Source organism: Heliangelus exortis, chromosome 29 (genome assembly GCF_036169615.1).
Source record: "Heliangelus exortis chromosome 29, bHelExo1.hap1, whole genome shotgun sequence".
Classification (NCBI taxonomy): domain Eukaryota; kingdom Metazoa; phylum Chordata; class Aves; order Apodiformes; family Trochilidae; genus Heliangelus; species Heliangelus exortis.
Genome location: NC_092450.1, coordinates 1,862,516 through 1,881,293, shown reverse-complemented (window position 1 = coordinate 1,881,293; position 18,778 = coordinate 1,862,516).

Below are 18,778 nucleotides of genomic sequence, written 5' to 3'. Positions count from 1 at the left end.
GGAGCCCCAGAGCCCCGGCCAAAATCCGAGAGAGCAGTGGGGAGAAAAATCAATCATTATTATTGGAAATCGAGCAAAGTCCAAAGCTTTTTCTCTTCTTCCCTTGGCAAATCCCTTTTGTTGGCTCCTGTTTTCACATCCTCATTTTTCAAGCAGACAAAGGGAGATAGGGATGAGGAAGCATTTCCCTGCTCCTGGGTTTTACCCTGAAGGAGAAGCTGAACAAGGACCCTGAATCTCTGTGGATTTAGTAGAGATGCTGATTAACCACAGACCTTTTGCAAGCCTGGTGAAGCATTTTTCCAGCCTAATTGGATTTGTTTTCCCTCTTTCTGCAGCTTGTGTGCTCCTTATTTTGTTATTTATAGAAAACATCTGTCAGAGTGTCAGCCAGCTCTTAGGTGGGAAATCTGGGCTTGGTGATTCCTTTGCTGTACATCAGTGGGATGAAACACCAGCTCTGCTAAAAGAAATAGTTGTGACCCTGCTGGGTTCTTCTGGGAGGATAGCAGCAGGTTTCATGGGTGATGAATTACTCTCAGGAGCCTCTTTGCACCCAGTGGTAGCAGGAGAGTAGGGGAAAAACCCCAATTACATGAAAAATGTAGGTAAATCCTAGTGGAAAACAGCCTTCCTCTGCCCCAGTCCTGTTGGAAAGGGCAAGGAAAAGCCAGAGGTTGTTTTCCCAGGTAAGAAGCAATTCTGCAGGATGAGAGTGTCCTAATGCTGACTAAGCCATTATTACAGCTCTCATTAAGCCAGGTAATTAATCTCAGGACCCAATGTGGTAGGGGTCAAGGTTTTCAGAGCTGCTTGGCAGATGTGGTGATGTAATTACTTTGGAAATGCTGATTCTCCTCATTCACCTCCCCCTGCACCCACTTCTGCTCATCTTTTATAGCTTGGGGAAGCTTTTTTTTTTTTTTTTTTTTTTTTTTCTTTTTTTCTTTCTTTTTAATTTGCTCTCTTTTCTAAAGGAGTTTGTGCCAGTGAGGGCAGCAGCACAAACCTTCCCTCTCCCTTCCTGTGCCCAACAGGGCTGGGGAAAGGGGCCAGCTGCATGCAGGCGATGGGACAATCCAGCTGCAAATCCCTGGATGCAAAATTGCTGGGTGGGAAAAGGGAAGGGAACTGAGGCAGGGTGGTGGCTTAACTGGGGAAGATCATCCAGTGAGCTTAGGGCAGCTGGAAATCAGCTGCCTCCTCCCCTGTGCTCCGTTAACCCTAAAGCATCCTTCTTCCTCCCTCAGCACCTTCCTGGAAGCTTTCCTTTGTATATAAGAGCAAGAAGGTAAGAGCTGAGCTCCTGAAAACCATTTATCCTGGGGCTTTTGAGTCACAAAGAATAATCCTTTAAGTCAAAAACAAGGATGTGCAGTTTGGGGGAGGACACACACCCCCCTTCATGGCTTTTATTTGAGGATAAGGTGATGATGCAGCTCAATGTCAGCCCCTGAGGAACTGGGGTGCAGGGCACATGGACCCCTCTGGATGGTTTTATTTGAATCACGAGGCACTGCTGGCCAAAGGAGCTTTTGGGTTGTGAAGGGAGGATTGGCTACTGATAGCAAATGATTTGTGGTGAGGCTTAGGCCAGGCAGCTCCAGGAGTGCTTTTATGTGATGGCCTAATGATTATTAATTTGTCTGGAATTTACTGTAATGCTATTAAATCCTGATAGGCTTGGTGCGTATTTAATGCAAATATTTTAAGTGCTTCTGTGGGATTGTTTTGGGTTTTTTTTTTTTTTTTTTTATTCCTGGAATGGTTTTTCCTGAGCTGCAGAGCTCTCATATGAGCAGGAGCTCCTGTTTCGAGGGAAATTTCAATTAATTTCCCCTGGTTGCAAGGGGTGTACCACAGCTGAGCTCTTCCCCATCCCCTTGAGCAAGGCTCCCAAGGTTTGTCCACCATCCCCTGTCCCCCAGGTTTCAAATTCCTCTTCTCTTTTTTTTCCAGCTCTCAACATCTTTCATCTCCTTTTCTTTGCAAGAGAGCCACCAAAATTGCCCCCTGTCCCCAGCTGGGGCTCTCCTGGCTCACTCCTTTCCTTTCTCCTTCCCTTTGATTCCTCCCTTTACACGTGGGGTTGGCAAACTGAGCTGTGACCATGTGTTTCTGGTTAGGTGGCCTTGACAGATTGAGGTTTCCAGTTTTTTTCTTGGTGGGAACCAGAGCTCCAAAAGCCTTGGAAACGTGTGAAGGTTGCAATCCGATTCTGCCTGCGATCCCCATTCCCCCCCTGCTCTCCATCCCCCAGCACAGCTGATGCCAGAGCTGGAGGAGGGGGTGGGGTGAGGAAATACAGGAAAACAAACCAAAAAAAAAAAAAGAATGAAAAATCCAAACCTCCCAAAGAAGCTGGAAATAGATGTAGGACTTTATCCCAAGATTGATCAAATAAATCAGGAGCTGGGCCTGTGACAATGGCAGGTTGCTTGGGAAGAAGCAGCTCCCAAATCCTGGAGAGAGCTGGCTCAGGGAAAAGAGGAGGGTGGGTGGGAAAAAACGGGGTTTGGGTGCACAGCCAGCACCCCAAATGCCTGGGCTGGGAAAAAAAATCCTCCCAAATTAATCTTAAAGCCAGGGATTATTCCCTGTGTGTTTCCCATGCAAGGACCACAGATCCCCAACTCCACAGGGGTTTAAGCTTGATGGGGGTGAGCAGAGCTGACTGGGAGCTTCAACCTCCCCCTTGGAGAATTACAGCTGAGCACCCCTTGGTGCCCTGGGGCTCCTTCTCTGCCATCCCCGGGGCTCTCAGCATCTCAGCGCTCAGGCTGGGGGTTGACAAAGAGCCCTTTGAAGTGGTTGGAGACGTGAGTCAAGGGCTCGTGGGGCCCCTGCGGCCAGGGGTGAGCTGTCTGCCTCAATCGATGGCTTTATCCTTTCTTTTCTCTCTTGTCTGGAGCTCCTCAGTGAAAAACCAAGCCAGATGCCCAGCATTTTGGGCAGCCCAGGGCCGTCAGCCCTCATTTTTTGGCTGGTGGCCATCAGCAGCCGCTCCCCTGGACCCAAGTGTTGTCCCCATGTGGGGTTCAGAGGGCATCTCTGCTTGGCCATGGGGGGTCCTGTGTGGTTTGTCCTCCTGCCTCTGCCTGGCTGGAGTTGGGGGTTTCAGCCTCCCTTGCCCGGAGGAAGATGAGCAGGTCTCCTCTCGTGGCCTTCTTGCCCAGCCAAACATCAGGGCTTGGCGTCCACTTGTTTTGTTCCCAGCTGAAAAAGACTTTCTGGGAATGGGGAGGAGAGAGAGGTGCTTTCCACCCTTCCCCAGAACATTTGGGAAGAGGTGGGTGTGGAAATGCCCCCCAGGGTGAGTGCCCACCTGGGTGATGCCAGTCATGGATCCTTCCCCAGGGAAGGGAATGGGTTGGGGAGAAAGTAAGGTTTGCAAAATGGATTGTTGGGTATTTCCAGGCTGGAACACATCATGGGATAATGGACGTGAAGTTCTTCTTGATATCATTTCACAACAAAAGTGTCCAGGCAGAAGCCTGCCTTTTTTTGCTGAATGATTCCTGATGGGAGCTGAGGGTTTGCCAGGAGAAGGGTGGATGGAGAGCACCCTCACCCCTGGCTTTGGAGCAGAGGATGGAGTTTGAGGCTCTTTCTCTGTTGCAGGAGCACTCTGGCAAAGCTGGGCTGGCATTTGGCCACTGTGCCCCGGTGGCTGCAGCTGCTCCTGGCCAGATGTGCTGGAATTTCAGTCCTTTTGGTTCCCAGCATCTGCTGCTGCCATCAGCCTGGCCTCAAAACTTTGCTCTCTGTGGGCGGCAAATTTCTTCTCCTGCTTTCACTGAGGGGGCCAAGAGCAACACACGGGGGTGGCCAAACGCCCAGGTCTCCTCTGAACATCCCTCCCCAGCCAATCCTCCCAATTCCTGCTGGGCTCTGGGAGCCCAAACGTTTTCAGGAGGGGGGGACGTGGAATGGGAGGCAAATAATGGGACTGGGAGGAAGGGCTGCTGGGAAGATGGGGCCAGGTGGTGGGGAATAATCAAGAATTTTTGTATGATTCCCATCCCGATGTGTCCACCTCAGGCAGAGTGTCCCCAGCCAGGCAAAAGGGAGGTTAAACACCACCACTTGGTGCCTTTTGGGCTCCAAGAGAAAGTTGGAGTGGAAAGCAGGATCTGCAGTGCCGGGGTTGAAGAAAAATAGAAAAATAAATAGAAGGGGTCACGTGAGTTACTGGCTTGGTCTGGAAGGATTGAGTGTTTACATGAGGGCTTGGAGAGTTCTGGAGGAGAGGCTGGGGTTGAGCTTGAGTTAATTAGGAGGAGGATGCTGTTTATAAGGCTTGGAGCTGTGATGATTCCTTTTGAGACCCGGGGATGGTGGCTGACAGAGAGCAGACTCAGGACAAGATGTGCTGTGGGACTGCTTGGCTGATGACTTGTCCCTGTTAGTTGGGTGTCTTTGGGTGCTCTCGGCTTCCAGAGCTCCCAGGAGAGCTGCTGGTGGTTGGATCCAGTGTCAAGCCATGGCCAGAAGCTGGCTGGGCATCCCCAGGGATGGTTGGAGGTCCTGGCACCGGATTCTCCTTGCCCAAAGACTGTGACACGGGGAGCACTGCCAGCACCCTCTCTGTTCCTTAACCAGCAGCATTGCCCTCACCCTTGGGCATCCCTTGTGTCAGGAGAAGGTTGTAACTTGTTCCTTTTGTTTATTCTTCCTTTTGAAGTCATAATCCTCCTGCTCTGCCATCACAGGCATGAGCACTGTGACTCATTGCCATGCCAGGCTGAGCACAGGAGCCCAGCACCCCCCAGGGTGTCCCAGCCCCTCCTTTCAAGGAGGATCACTGCCCCCTTTCACACTTTTAAGAAAACCAATTCTACTTTTGTGACCCAAACCTCCTTTAGCATTACGTTTCTCCAGGAGATGCTGCGAAAGATCCCACCCAGACACAGCTCAGGTTTGTCTTTTCTTGTCGTTGTTGGTGGTGTTTTTATTAATGTGTGAACTGTTATAACTGACTGGTGCCAGTCATGGATCCTTCCCCAGGGAAGGGAATGGGTTGGGGAGAAAGTAAGGTTTGCAAAATGGATTGTTGGGTATTTCCAGGCTGGAACACATCATGGGATAATGGACGTGAAGTTATTTATTATATTTATAACGTGAAGTTATATAAACACTGAACTATTTCCAGTCCCCTTTTATCCCCTGTTAGAATAAAACACCCTTTATGCAAGGGGGGCTTGGTGGCTTCCTGTCCCCCAGCAGCCCTGACAGCATCTTTCCTCTTCCCCACTTTATCCCTGAGCTGTTTTGCTGTTGTTTTCTTGTTTATGGATGGTAGGAGAGGTCTGGGTTGCTTCCTTTCATTTTTCTTACTCCTCTGCTCCCCACCGGCTGGAGCAGGCAGGGAGATTTATGGCTGATCCCAGAACCTGGTTTTGCCTCCTAACATCTGTGTTAACTCTTCCCTCAGGAACAGCATTGCTGGAGGTGTGGACTTGCAGCCCCAGGGCAAAACCTTCTGGGCTGAGCTGGGAAATGAGCCCGGGATGGTGCTGAGTGCTTTTTGCCATACCACAGCACCGGGTGGGATGTCCACATGGTGGGACAGGAGAGATGTGTTCCTCCTCTGAGGGTCTCTAGCACACGTGTGTTGTGCTTTACACATCAGCCTTGTTGGCTCATCCATCTTGTCCCCCTCTGTATTTACTTGCCACCCCCAGGATATGGCTTCTGCCAAGAAAAAATGGGATACTGCCCGGGGAGGGACTTTTTTTCAAGGGCATGTGGCAAAAGGACAAAGGCTGATGGCTTTCAACTGGCAGAGGGGAGATTCAGGTTAGACATGAGGAGGAAATTGTTTGGGGTGAGGGTGCTGAGCCCCAGGTTGCCCCCAGAAGCTGTGGCTGCCCCATCCCTGGCAGTGTTGAAGGCTGGATGGGGCTTGGAGCCCCCTGGGCTGGTGGGAGGTGTCCCTGCCCATGGCAGGGGGGGCACTGGGGGGGCTTTGAGGTCCCTCCCAACCCAAACCAGTCTGGGATTCCATGAGAAGAGGAGGGGGAGACCTTAGAGCACCTTCCAGTGCCTGAAGGGGCTCCAGGAAAGCTGGGGAGGGACTTGGGACAAGGGCCTGGAGGGATGGGATGAGGGGGAAGGGTTTGCAGCTGGGAGAGGGGAGATGGAGAGGAGATCTTGGGCAGGGAGGGAGGGAGGGAGAAATTCTTTGGGGTGAGGGTGCTGAGCCCCTGGGTGCCCCCAGAAGCTGTGGCTGCCCCATCCCTGGCAGTGTTGAAGGTTGGATGGGGCTTGGAGCCCCCTGGGCTGGTGGGAGGTGTCCCTGCCCATGGCAGGGGTGGCACTGGATGGGCTTCAATGTCCCTCCCAACCTAAACCAGGCTGGGATTCTACCTTAGGAAGCCACAGTTGCTGCTGAGAGATCATGCACTGATAGAGCAGATGAGTTCTGGTTTGCTCTCCAGAAGCCAACACAGCTGCTGGGTCCAAACCCAACATCAGCATTTCCTCCAGGAGCTCTTCCTTTGTGTTTGATGCTCCTCTTTGGGCAGGCAGGAAAAATGTTGCCACAGTGAAGCAAAAGGTTCCAAATGGAAACCCTGGGCTGCTCCCCAGCAATGGCATTTTATTGCTTTTGAAGACTTCACCTCTTTGCTGGAAATATCAGGGCACCCTTAAAGATCTCCACAAGTCCTGCCTGGGCTCGTGCTCTTGTTTTTAACCAGGTTTCTCCTTCTGCTGTGGCTGGAGGGAGGGAAGCTTTCTCCTTCCCCTGCTCATTAGGTGACTGGTGTGATAATTGGCTCTAAATTGATTCAAACCATTTCCTGTAAGTCTCTAGGGAATAAATTTCCCAGATCAATGGATGCCACCAGCAGGCTGGAAATCCTGCTGCCTTCAGCAGGGCTGGAAGGGGCAGCTCATAGAATCTGCAGTTCTTGTCCCAGTTCATCCTGATCTGACCCAGCACCACCCAGTTTTCCTCTTGGGAATGCTCATGGCTTGGGTCCCCAGGATCTAAGGAGTGGGACTAAATGGCTGGGGGGAGAGCAGGGGGGTAAAAAGAGTCTGGGGGCTGGGGGATGGACACAAAGGTCAGGGCACACCCCAGCTTGGGGAACTTGTCCATCCTGCCTCTCCCACAGAAGGCAAGGTCTAGCAAAATCTCCTTTCTGCAAAGCAGGAAGTGCTATGAAGGGGGTTTTGTACCTTTGGGGCAATTTCATGGGTCTTATCCCATACCCTGAAACATCCCCAGGCTGCCTCTCCCCCCCCTCTGGCCCCAGGGCTTCTCTCCTTTGCCTTTGCTGCTTTTTTGCCCAGTCCTGCAGGCAGGTTTGGGAATTTACTGCCTCCAGCTGGGGGCTGAAGGGCTGCAAACCAGCTCATGGGTGTTTCCTGCCACCTCCAAGGTCCCAGTTTAAATAATTTTGGAACCAGAGATATGCTTTTGGGTGCAAAAAGTCTCCCAGGGCTTCCAAGTGCATCCCTACTGCTCCATCCCTGTCCCCAGCTGCTTCAGGACAAAGCCTCTTCTGGATTAACTCTATCAGGGAGAAGATCTGTGGAAATATCCCTCCTGGAAAGCAGATGAATCCCATTCCCTTTGCTGCTTTCAAACCCTGTTCCCCTCCCTCCAAAGCTGCTCCCTCCAGATCTCAAACTCACGGCTGGAGATTTATTGATTTTTGGGTGCTGCTCTCTCGCTGTTCTGTGGTTCCCAGGGGCTATTTTACTAATGATTTCTTGCCTTCACCTTCTCACCAGCTCTGTGGATGGTGTTTACTAAGTGTATTTTAATGTATCCACCTTTTGCCTCCCAACTAGACATGTATTGATCCACGAGATCCTCAGGAAAGGCTGGGGAGGGGATGGGGAGCTGCAGCCCCCCTGGGCTGGGCAAAGGGGATGGTGGCAGCTGGGGACAAACCCATGGCAAAGTTCAATGTGGAGAAGATAATTGCTTTCCACCCTTCCTTCCGTGCTAGGAAATGGTTCCATGAGCCTGAAAATGCAAATAATTGCAGTGTTGCTATCGAGGGGTTGTGCTGGTGGCAGAAATTTGGGAGAACTGCATGCTTGGCTTCCACCAAGGTCCAGCAGGGACATTTATCCACAGAATCATTCTTGATCCAGCCCGGTGTCAGCAGATCCATTAGGATGCTGGGGTAATCCACCAGCATCCCTCCCATCCCCTTGTTTCATGGGATGCTGCAGCATCCCCTCACTCTCCAGGGATAAAAAACTTGGGAAAATGCACCCCTGGAGCTGGTTGCTCCAATTTTTTTTTTCTTGGGATCAGGACCAGTATGTCCCTGTGCCTCAATGGAGTGGTTCTCTTCTTTCCCTGGCCAGATTTCACAGGTGATTTGGGGGCTGATGGGTGGGGAAGGCTCTGTACCCAGAGAGGTAGCAGTGAAGGAGCACTTTCTGACGAGCAAGAAACACAACACGTGCAACCATAAACCACAGCCTGGGATCTTGGACCTGAAACTGGGACCAATGGGAGGTAAGAGGTAAAAGCTGAGCTGGCCCAGCTGTTGCTTGGTGTTCCTGCCTTGCTAATGTCACAGGGAAAAGGCATTTCTGTAGGGTCGTGGGAGGGATTTTGCTATCTGGGCTCCTCAAGGGGGGGCAGGTGGAGGGGATGGGAATAGGTTTTTGCCAGCAGATTTTCACCTCCGGGTCCTCTCCAACCCTCTCCCCCGTGTCTGGCCCAAGAACACAGCTGGGCTGCAGCCCCCACCACCCTTCCTCCCAGCTCACTGGAGCTGGAGAAACCTCCTGGTTCCTTTTCTGAGCTGTCTCAACCTTTGCAGGGGCTCCCACGGCACTGCTTGAGCCTCCTTGCTGCAGGGAGCCGGCGGGGAATGTGGAGAACAAAGAGGCCAAGTGGCCAACTCCCCCCCCAAGCATAATCCCTCCAAAATAAATAGGATGCAGAAACCTAGTGTCAGGGAAGTGATGCTCCAGCAGAGGCAGGGCAGGCAACCACCCCCTGGGGGTCTACGAGGCCATTTCCCCGGGGAAATTACATGGAGAGGGGGTCAGGGCAGCCCTGGAGCCTCCCAGGGAGCAGAGGGACGAGGCTGGAGGGGACCTGACCTCCTCCAAAGAGCATCCGTGCTGGAAAGAAGCCCTGGAGAAAGCCCAGAGCTCCTGAACGGGCAGCACCAATGTCCCCATTTCTTGCTCAAGGTTTTTTTCTCTCTGGGGAGGGGGAGAAGAAAAACCCCTGAGGTGGTCGGTGCAAAGGCTTGGATGAGCTGGCTTAAGGGTCATCAAGAACAGCCCCCCCTCCTAATTTTGTTTTTTTGATAAACAGGATGCTGGGTTTCCATTTCATCCCAAATCTTCGTTGAATGTTTTTTCTAGCAGCTTTATTTATCTGCTTCTTCCTTTTCGTTGGGAACCAGAGAGTTTGCAGCTGATGGAAAGCAGGGGAAGTGTCAGCTGCTAAAAACAGGAATTATTAGTATATGCAGTGACTTTCACTGAAAACCTAAAACCTCCTCCCAAGGGGAAGCCAGGGGTAGGGTAGGGGGGAGCAGCAGGGATGGAAAATGGGATAAAGTTTCCTCCCATTCCTACTTGTGCTGGTGCTGGACTTTGTTTGAGGAAAGGTGATGATTTACCCGGGGTGATCCTCAGGCCAGGGGCCTGAGGGCTGATTTATGGAGCACTAAAACTGAACAGTCTTGTCCTCATCATTGATCAGGTTATCTTTTTCTCTCTTCTTTTTTTTTTTTTTTTTTTTCTTTTTTTTTCTTTTTTTTTTCCCCATAAAAGCTCACGGATATTATCTGCCTTCCAGCTTAGCAGAAAAGTTGTCCCAGCTACTTAAAGCTTTGTCTTCCCCCCCCCCAAAAAAAAATCTCATCCTGAACCCCGATTCCCACCATCCAACACAGCCCCAAACAGGGTCTTGTTGCCAAAACCCAGCTTCTACCCACAGATTTCTGGGCACCCCGTGCTGGGGATGGGGTGGGCTGACACCCTCCATGCAGAGCCCAAGGGATGGGGAACAAATCCTCATCCCTCATCCCTCCTCCTGCTCTGACCCCTCTCACCTGCGTCCCCCCGGGGCTCCCCCCAGCCGGGGCTGCCAGGACCCAGCCAGGTGTAGTCCGAGTTTAATTCGTTTTAAATTAATGCAGGAAGTGTCAGGGGGGAGGGGGGGCTGGAAGGTGAAGGAGACATTTGCTGGGTGGGAAAAAAAAAACCCAAGGACCTCCTCGGTTTCTTGGGGAAGCTCTCGCTGCATCCGGAGGGGAGGGAGAGGTCTGAAAGTTCACATCAATTAGGGGTAATAAAGCTGTTTTGCTTTCCTCTCCAGCCCAGGGAGGCTTGGTTTTGAGGACATGATGGGTTTAACCTGCTTCTTGCTCAGGTGAACTTTGTCTCATCCTAAAGACCCAGAGAGCTGTGCTGGCATGAGCAGAACCTGGAGAACCCCTCCCCCCAAGATGGGGGCAGGTAGGGTGCAAAGCCATGGGGTGCTGCTTATTTGGGTCCTGAGGTGCTTCTGCTAGTGGAGAGGGGAGGAAACTTAAAAAAAAAAACCAAACAACAAAACTCAACAATAAATAAACCCCAAACAACAACAAAAACAAAAAACCAAATCAACCCTGTGCAAAATCCTCCAGCAAGTGCAGTGATGTCTTTGGGATGAGGTCCTGCTGCTGGATTTTCCTGGGATGAGAGCCTGGGGCTGGGTTTTGCTGTTAAACCTGTTGAGGCTCCTGGAGCTGCTGTGCTGGGGAAGCTTGGGGATGTTGAGGACCATCCTGAGGACCATCCCCATGGGGCTGCAGGCAATGGCTCTGCCCGGAAAGTGCAGCATCACCATCCACTTCCCAGCTGCTCCCACTGCCTGCCCCAAAACAGCCCCAAGTCTGTGGCTAAATCCTGCCCATCTGCTTCTCCTCGAGGGGGCTGATCCCACTGTGAACCAAGGATCTGATCCTGCTGCAAAGCAAGGGGTGGTCCCACTGCAAACCAAAGAGCTGATATAGCTGTGAACCAAGGATGTGATCCTGTTGCCTGGGCAGGGCAGAGGATGGTGCCAGCAGCACGTGTCCCCCCAGCTCCTTGGACACAGCAGCCATTTGGGGACCCAGGGCTGAAGTGCCAGCCTGACCACACGCTGGTGGGGCCTGGAGGCAGCCAGCATTCAGCTCTTCCCAGACACTTCATCTCACAGCTCAGGCAGCATTGATATTTCCCAGCTCCAGCATCCCCTCCTTTTTTTCAGCCGTGGTAGCAGGACCCTGCAGGGAGACAGTTCCATCACCTCCCTGTATCCATCAAGATGTTTCAATTAACCAGAGTGAGACAAAAATCACAGCATTGCCTCTTGGTGCTGGATAGAAGCAGCAGCACCAGGAGCAAGCCCTTGCTTCTCCATCATCCCTTGAAATGCAGGAGCAGGGTGAGTTGGTGGTCTCCGCCACATCTCTTGACTTTTCCCACCAGCATCATGCACCGTGGCCAGCTGGAGGGGGTTTGGGGATGGGATTTTCTGTCCCTTGAGCCATATCTTAAGGAAAGAGAAGCCTGGCAGAGGCCACAGGGAAAAGAGAGCAAAGCTCTGGCCCTGTCTGGAAAGGATTTACATCCGGAGCGAGGTCAGGTCACGCGTGTTTGGTGCACATGTGTCAACCTCTCTCCTGCTTTATCCGCCCGTCATTCACGGTTGGGATGAGTCAGAGGGACCAGAGGAAGATTTCTCAATTTTTTTAAAAAAAAAAAAAAAAAAAAAAAAATTTGAGGTCGTTTTTCAAGTCCCTGCTTTTTGTGGCTGCGGAAAATGCGGCGGGAGAAACACAAAACCATGTGAAACTTGTTGAGGTTTCAGCTTTGTTATAAGCACGAAACTCAGACCAGATTTCTGCTGGGGCTATGCTGTGCTCAGTGCCCTCCCCACAACCTGAAAGCCAAAATCAGACCTTCATTTTATTTTTTTTTTTCCCCATCTCTATTTATTCACCACAAACTCCTTGCATGCTTTCTATTTTTGGTGCCTTTCATTTAGCCAAAGAGCAAACTGAAATATTTTCTTGATAAGACACTTTTTTCCCTTTGTTTTTTTGCTCCCTGAGGCTCTCAAGACTCTTTTGTCCCAGCCAGCTGCTGGTCCTCCCAGAAATATTTGCTCTAAGGAAATGTTAGGCAGCTGTTTCTCACTAGGGCATTCTTCAGAGGTGGATTATTTGTCATTCCCCAGCTTAATAATAATAATCCGTTAATGCATTTTTGTCATCCAATGAAGGAAGAAAATGCTCCCATGTGTTTTTAGGGCAATGATGCTTTTTCTGTGCTCGTAGATGGGGTTCAAGCCCTCCCTGTGCCCTGGCCTGACTCAATGCACTCAACAACTCCCACAGAGGGATGTATTAAAACTTATAATAGGACAGGGTGGGCCAGAAGTGTATTAAAACCACTGCCTAACAAGCATAATAAAAAAAGATGGAAAAGGGGAAGGGAAAAAAGTGAATGTTTCCGACATGCTGCTGGCTGTGGGGATGCCCTTCTCCCATCCCCCTCCCTCCTCTTCCCCCCCCTCTCTGAATTGTACTTCCTGGGAATCTTGCAAAAATATTTGTTTTTAATTCAAACTCTGTCCCAGCAATGGGGGGATTTGTGGTTCCTTCAGTGCACGCTCCATGTTTTGCAGCCAGAGGAGCTGCAGGCAGATGTGTTCCTCCACCTCCAGATGTGCTCCTCCACCTCCAGATGTGCTGCAGGCACCTACAGCTCTCCCCCAGGGGCTTTGCTGGAGAAATCTTTTGGGGACATCCCGACCACTTTCCCTGGGCTGTTGGGTCTTGGATGAAAAAGGGACCTCTCTGCCATGGGCCCTTCCTCAGGTAAGAGTGGTCCAAGCCTGGTGCCACCTCTTGGCAGCAGAAATGGGGTGGTTTCCCTCTCCCCCCCTTTTTTTTTTTCTTTGGTTTTTGTTTTTTCCATTGCCCTGGAACCAGGCAGAGGCTGAGGACCAGGGTTCCTGCTGTGCCCTGGGGAGAGCCCTGGCAGAGCTGCTGGTGGGAGCAGGGACAGCTCAGCCCTGGGGCAACTGGCTGGGTTCCTCAGGGATGTTGAGTCTTCAACTGCATCATCCTCCCAGTCAAAGCTTCAGAGCCAAAACTCAGTGGGTTTGTCTGTGATTCCTGGGTCAATGGCTTTGCTGGGATGGAGGAGCCAGTGGTCAGGAGCCTGAGGAAAGGATTTGGAAGCCCTGTCTTGAGTTCTTGCCCTGCCAGAGGTTTTTCTGCTTGACCTCGTGTAAACCTCCCCGTGGCAGGAGCATATCCCACGTTTTGGGGTGAAGCAGAGATGTGTCCAAGTTCTAACCCTAACCAAGGGACATCCAGGGTTCATGGCAGCACCTTGGGTGGTGTTTGCTGAAGCTGTCTCTGAGCTGGAAAACTTCAAACAAAAGGGTCAAATTCACCAACATCACTGCTGGGAGCTGGAGGCAGCACTGATGCTCATCCCAAGGCTCAGAGCCTCAGCTCTCTCTGTCTGCTGAAGGAATCAGCCTCTGGAGCAGGCTTGGACTTGGATTTGTTCCTCGCAGCTTCCTGTCCTGTTGAGAAAGGAAAAGTTATTTTGGGAACCTCTTGAATGAAACCCAAGAGGTGAGTGGAGCCCCAGCAGGGTGGGCAGAAGTGGCAGGGGCAGCCAGATACAATATTTCTCCATCCCCCAGGAAAGATGCTCTGGAGGTCATTTTCTTTGATTCCTTGTCCCCGTTTCAAGGCAAAGCAATTATCCTTGCTGTAAAAGCCTCCTTATTTTCAGGGACTTGCAGTAACTTCAAAGAAGCAGAAGGTTTTCTTGCAGGACCAAAATTGTTGTTTCAGAGGGTTGCCAGGTCTCTGATGAAAAGCACCTTCTAACAGTCCCTGCTGGACCTCTGCTCTGTCCCTGTGTCTGTGACTTTGTTCAAAGTCACATCTCTGGAAGAAGATGCTCCCTGTGCACTAATCCCAGGGACCTGCTGAGTCTCCTGGTGTTTTGCCATCCAAGGGAATGGTGGGATGAGAAGGGAAATGCCTGGCTTCCAGCTCCCCCAAATATTGTTTCTCCTTCGGGGGAAAAAGCAGAATTTTACAGCAGCCAGGTTTGGGCAGTGCTGGGGATGGCAGAGCTTGCAGTTGGATTGGTGCTATTTTATTTCCATTCCCAGCTCCTGTTCTGAGCCTTCAAAAACTGTGTTAAGAAATAACCTTTCCTGAAAGCCAAGACACTGGCAGGGAGAGAGCCATGGAGGAATGACCAGCTCTGGGATGCAGCCTGGTTTCCCAGGGCTTTCCCATCCCCTGGGTGTGTGACAATTTTGACACCTTTGTGTGTGACAATTTGTGACACCTTTGTGTGACAATTCTATGATCCCACCATGGGCTGACAAAGCCCATGGTGGGATCATAGAATTGTCACACAAAGGTTTGGGTTGGGAGGGACATTGAAGATCACGTTGCCATGGGCAGGGACACCTCCCACCAGCCCAGGGGGCTCCAAGCCCCATCCAACCTTCAACACTGCCAGGGATGGGGCAGCCACAGCTTCTGGGGGCACCCAGGGGCTCAGCACCCTCACCCCAAAGAATTTCTTCCTGATGTCTAACCCAAATCTTCCCTCTGCCAGTTGAAAGACATCACCCCTTGTCCTTTTGCCACATGCCCTTGAAAAAAGGTCCCCCTCAGCTTTCTTGTAGCCCCTTCAGGGACTGGAAAACCACTATAGGATTTCCCCAGAGCCTCCTCCAGGCGGAACAACCCCACCAATGGACCTAACATCCCAAGGGAGTTCCCATTTGTCCCACAAATCCAAAGGGGTTGCACAGCCTGGGGAAGCACAGGAAAAGCTGTGCAAGGACCAGATGAAGGGGAACAGCTATGGTTTTTCTGGATCCAGCACCTTCCAGGTCTGTGCTACCCCATACAGCAATGAGAGGGAGTGGATTGAGTTGCAGGAACCCTCTGGTTTCAGGTGCTGGAAGGCTGGGCCTTCTCTACCTACTGACTGATGTCATCTCAGCAGGCAGCCTGCTCGGGGCAGGGGTTATCTCTGCTCCCTGAGCCTCTGGGAGGGAGATGAAAGGACCTTGGGCTGGGTTGTGTCCCCTCTTGGGGACCCCCCACCCCTTGCCACCAGCACCTTTGTCCATGGGGTAACTGTAGCTGGTTGTGGGGGCCAAGCTGGGGTGGGGGACAAAGCAGGTGAGATGGGTGGGATTTGGTAACCCAACCTTCCTGCTTTTCATCCAGACAAAGGGGGTGGTGACAGCCACCCAGGCTGCAATTACAACAGGGAGGTGGGGAAAGGTTGGTGACCCACCTGGCTCCCCCCTTCCCTTTGCATCCACCCCCTCTTGGCTCCATATCCCCTCTGCTCCCACCACAGAGCCCAGCAGGAGCTGTAATCCAAACGTACATCCAGGGGGGAGCAAAATATGGGTTTGTGCTGATGTTCCTCAGCTTCTGGTTGGACCTGATGATCTTGCAGGGCGCTTCCAACAAAGGTAATTCTGTGATTCCAGTAGCTCAGACTCCCTGGATTCAGTCATCTCTACTCCCCCACCTCCAGAATTTGGCCTCTACCCCCAAATTCCCAAGCTGGACACCCTGTATTTTCCTACCATACATTTTTCTCCCACATCAGCCCCTTCCCTCTCACCCCAGCACTGGCTCTGCAGCCCGGGGTGATGGGCTGTCGGGGAATAAGGGGCTTGAGGGGGAGATGAGGATGGGAAGGAGATCTTGGCAGAAACCCACAGGCTCTTGTCCAGAGTTTCTGGCACCCCTAACGATGTTCCAATCTGCAAATTATCTGCATGCAGCCCCTGCTGAGCTCCAGCTCCTGCCTTGCTCACCCAGACACACAGAGGAGTGTGGGAACTGGTTGGGGGGGTCCCCTACAGCCTCACCTCCTTTTCTCCAGGGCAAGGGAGCTGCTGAGCAAAGCAAACCCTGCAGGAAGAGACCACCAGTGCCTGCCCCATCACCTTCCCCAGTGCCCAGAATGGTCCCAGCAAAACCAGGGTGATGGTTGTGTGTCCCCCCCACCCCCTCCCCTCTCGCTGGGATTTAACCCCTTGCTGCTTGTTTTGGCCAAGAAAGGCCCAGGGTTGATGAACCTGCTGGAGATTTCCATACCACAAAGTGATCCCCAGCTCTGCATATCCCTTTCTCTTGGTTTGAAGAGCTCCACGACCTTCTGTCCTCCTCAAAGGTGGAGATTTTTCCCTTGGTTTCTCCATCGCCCCCTGCTCAGCACAAGGGGAAGGGGACCCCAGAACCCAACTCAGTTTTTTCAGAGATCTGAGTTGCTTCAGCTGAGCAGAAAAGAAAGGTCACACAACCAGGGGGCTGGTGGGGATCCCCCCCTAACCCCCCAGGGCTGGTGGTGGAGCCCAGGTGGTTTCATTTGCTGCCCCCCAGCTGCTGGGGGAGGGATGGGCAGGAAAAGGGGAGAGGGAGGAGGTGATACGGTCAGGATCTGCTTGCTGGAGGGGATTAAAGGCTCAGCCTTGAGTCGAGAGAAGGAAATTAGAATCAAATCAGCTTCTATCCCCTGCTGAAAACGGGGGCAGGATTTATGGCTGGGGTGAGGTGGGTCAGACTTTCTCCTGGGGGTCCTGGGGGGTGAAAAAGGGGGGGATGGTCCCTTCTTGCTCCTCTCCCCCTGCTGCAGAGGGCAGGAGGACCAGAGGAGGGCTCTAGGCTGGAGGGGACCCCCGGCTGTGGGGACAGAAGGGGTCTCTGCCATCTCTGGGCTTTGCAGAACTCTTTGGCAAGGATGGACCAAAATGTCTTCAGCAGTGTCTGGAGGTGGTGGAAGGGGCAGGAGGTGGTGGGGATGGGCTGGGGATGACCACCCCCATCCTGCAGGAGCTGGGAAGGGCTCTTGGAAGTGAGACGGGGATGCCCTGAGGCAGCACCCATGGGTGCATCTGAGGGTTGGTGGGAGAACTGAACTAAAACACCTCATCTGCTGCTCCCCTCCTGTCTCATCAGACCTTCACACCCTCCTTCTCCCCAGGCAGGCAGCTGGGCAAGCCCCCCCTCTTTCCCACTCCCCAAATCTCCCATTTCCAAACCTTTCCCCACCCCCACCCACCTCTTCTCCCCCCTTCCACCCTCTTCCTCCCCTTCCCTTTACTTTTTCCTACCTCCATCCCTCCAGCTCAGCATCCTCAGCCCCCAACCCATAGCATCCCATCACCACATCCCCCCACCAGCACCCTGGGGTGTCCAGGGGCTCTGTCACCCCCCTGACCATGCTGCACCCCCCAACCACAGTGGGGTAGAAATGGGGCTCCCAGCAGGAACCGACAGTAAAAGGAGGAAAGTTAATCACGGAGATAATTGAAACCAGCGGCGGGGCTGGAGCGTGTAGCAGCTTTTTTTTTCTTTTTTTTTTTTTTTTTTTTTTCTGAGCTGAAGGGAGGAAGCAAATGGGGGGGTGGTGGTGTGTGTGTGTGTTTTTGGAGTTTTGTGTTTGTGCTTTTTAAGCCCGGGAACAAATCCACATGGTTGCAGGGGCAGTTCCCAGGAACTCTGAGCTTGGGCTCCAGCGTAAATGTTTCAATCCTTTCAGTTCGAGTGCAAAATTGAGGCTCTTGGGAAGGAATTAGGGTGGTTGGGGCTCTTTGCTGGCAGGATGGGTTGGGATTGACCCCCTCCCCGGGCAGTGTCTGCAGGGGCTACGTTTATTTTTCACCCAGCCCTGGGGAGCAAAAGGGTGCTGCTTGCTCTGCCAGCACCCCTGGGTGCCTTTCATCTGGGCAATTAGGGGAGAGCAGGGCTGGAGGTGGGGGGCTTCATATCACCCCCACCTCCCCTCCAGAGCAGGAAAGGATGGGGGGGGAGAGGTAAAACAAAATCTGGAAGGAGCTCAGAGCCCACACTGGCAGGGTGGTCCTTCTCAGGGTGGGGGGAGCTGTGGGTGCTGGGGTCCCATGCCCAGCTCAGCTGGTGACTTGTTTGCCTCCTGACTCATTTTCCCTCATTCTCATCCCAATCGTGAACCCCCCTCCCAACCCAAGCTCAGGCTGGGGTCCCCATCTCCCTGGGGACCCAGCACCTGGCCAAGCACGTGGGTGCTTCAGGTTTGCAGCAAAATAAAATGTCATTTTGGATGCCCTCAGGTCACGGGAATGGCTGAGGGGCAGCAAGGGGACACGTGTCCTGCGTGGCCCTGGTGTGGCCGGGATGCTGCTTCCCCCAGGCTATTATGGAAAAAAACAACAACCAACCAAACAAAAAAACCCCAAAAAACCTGACCCAGATGGGGTTTGGGTTGGGGCTGCTGGTGGAAGTTACTCGCTGGCAAAGCTGCAACTGGTTTTTGCCTCTGGTTTTCTGACCTTGCAATTGCCTTGGGTATTTTCCAGGGTTGGAAGTGAAGCATCTCTCCAGAAAGCCCTTGATTATTCCAGGCTGAAAAGCCAGGTCTGAAGCAATTAAGAGATGGAATAAAACCCTTCCAGCTACAGAGCCACTCGAGGGAAAGGAAAGGAGGGGGGGGGGAGGGTGGGAAGAATATGTGTGGGATGAATTTTAGCTTAAAGACAATCTGGACCTGCAGGGAAAGGAGATTTTCCTCCCTGTTCAGGAGCTGAGCAAAACTTACCCTGGCTCCACAGCAGTTATTTCATTTTCACTCTTCATTCTTGATGAATATTAGGAAGAAGTGGGGTTTGACTCAGTGGTGGGGACTCAGAGGGGGACACAAAATGATGCAGAGAAGGTGGAAAGATGTAGCTGCACCAGGGGGTTGGAGGATCCACCGGGGG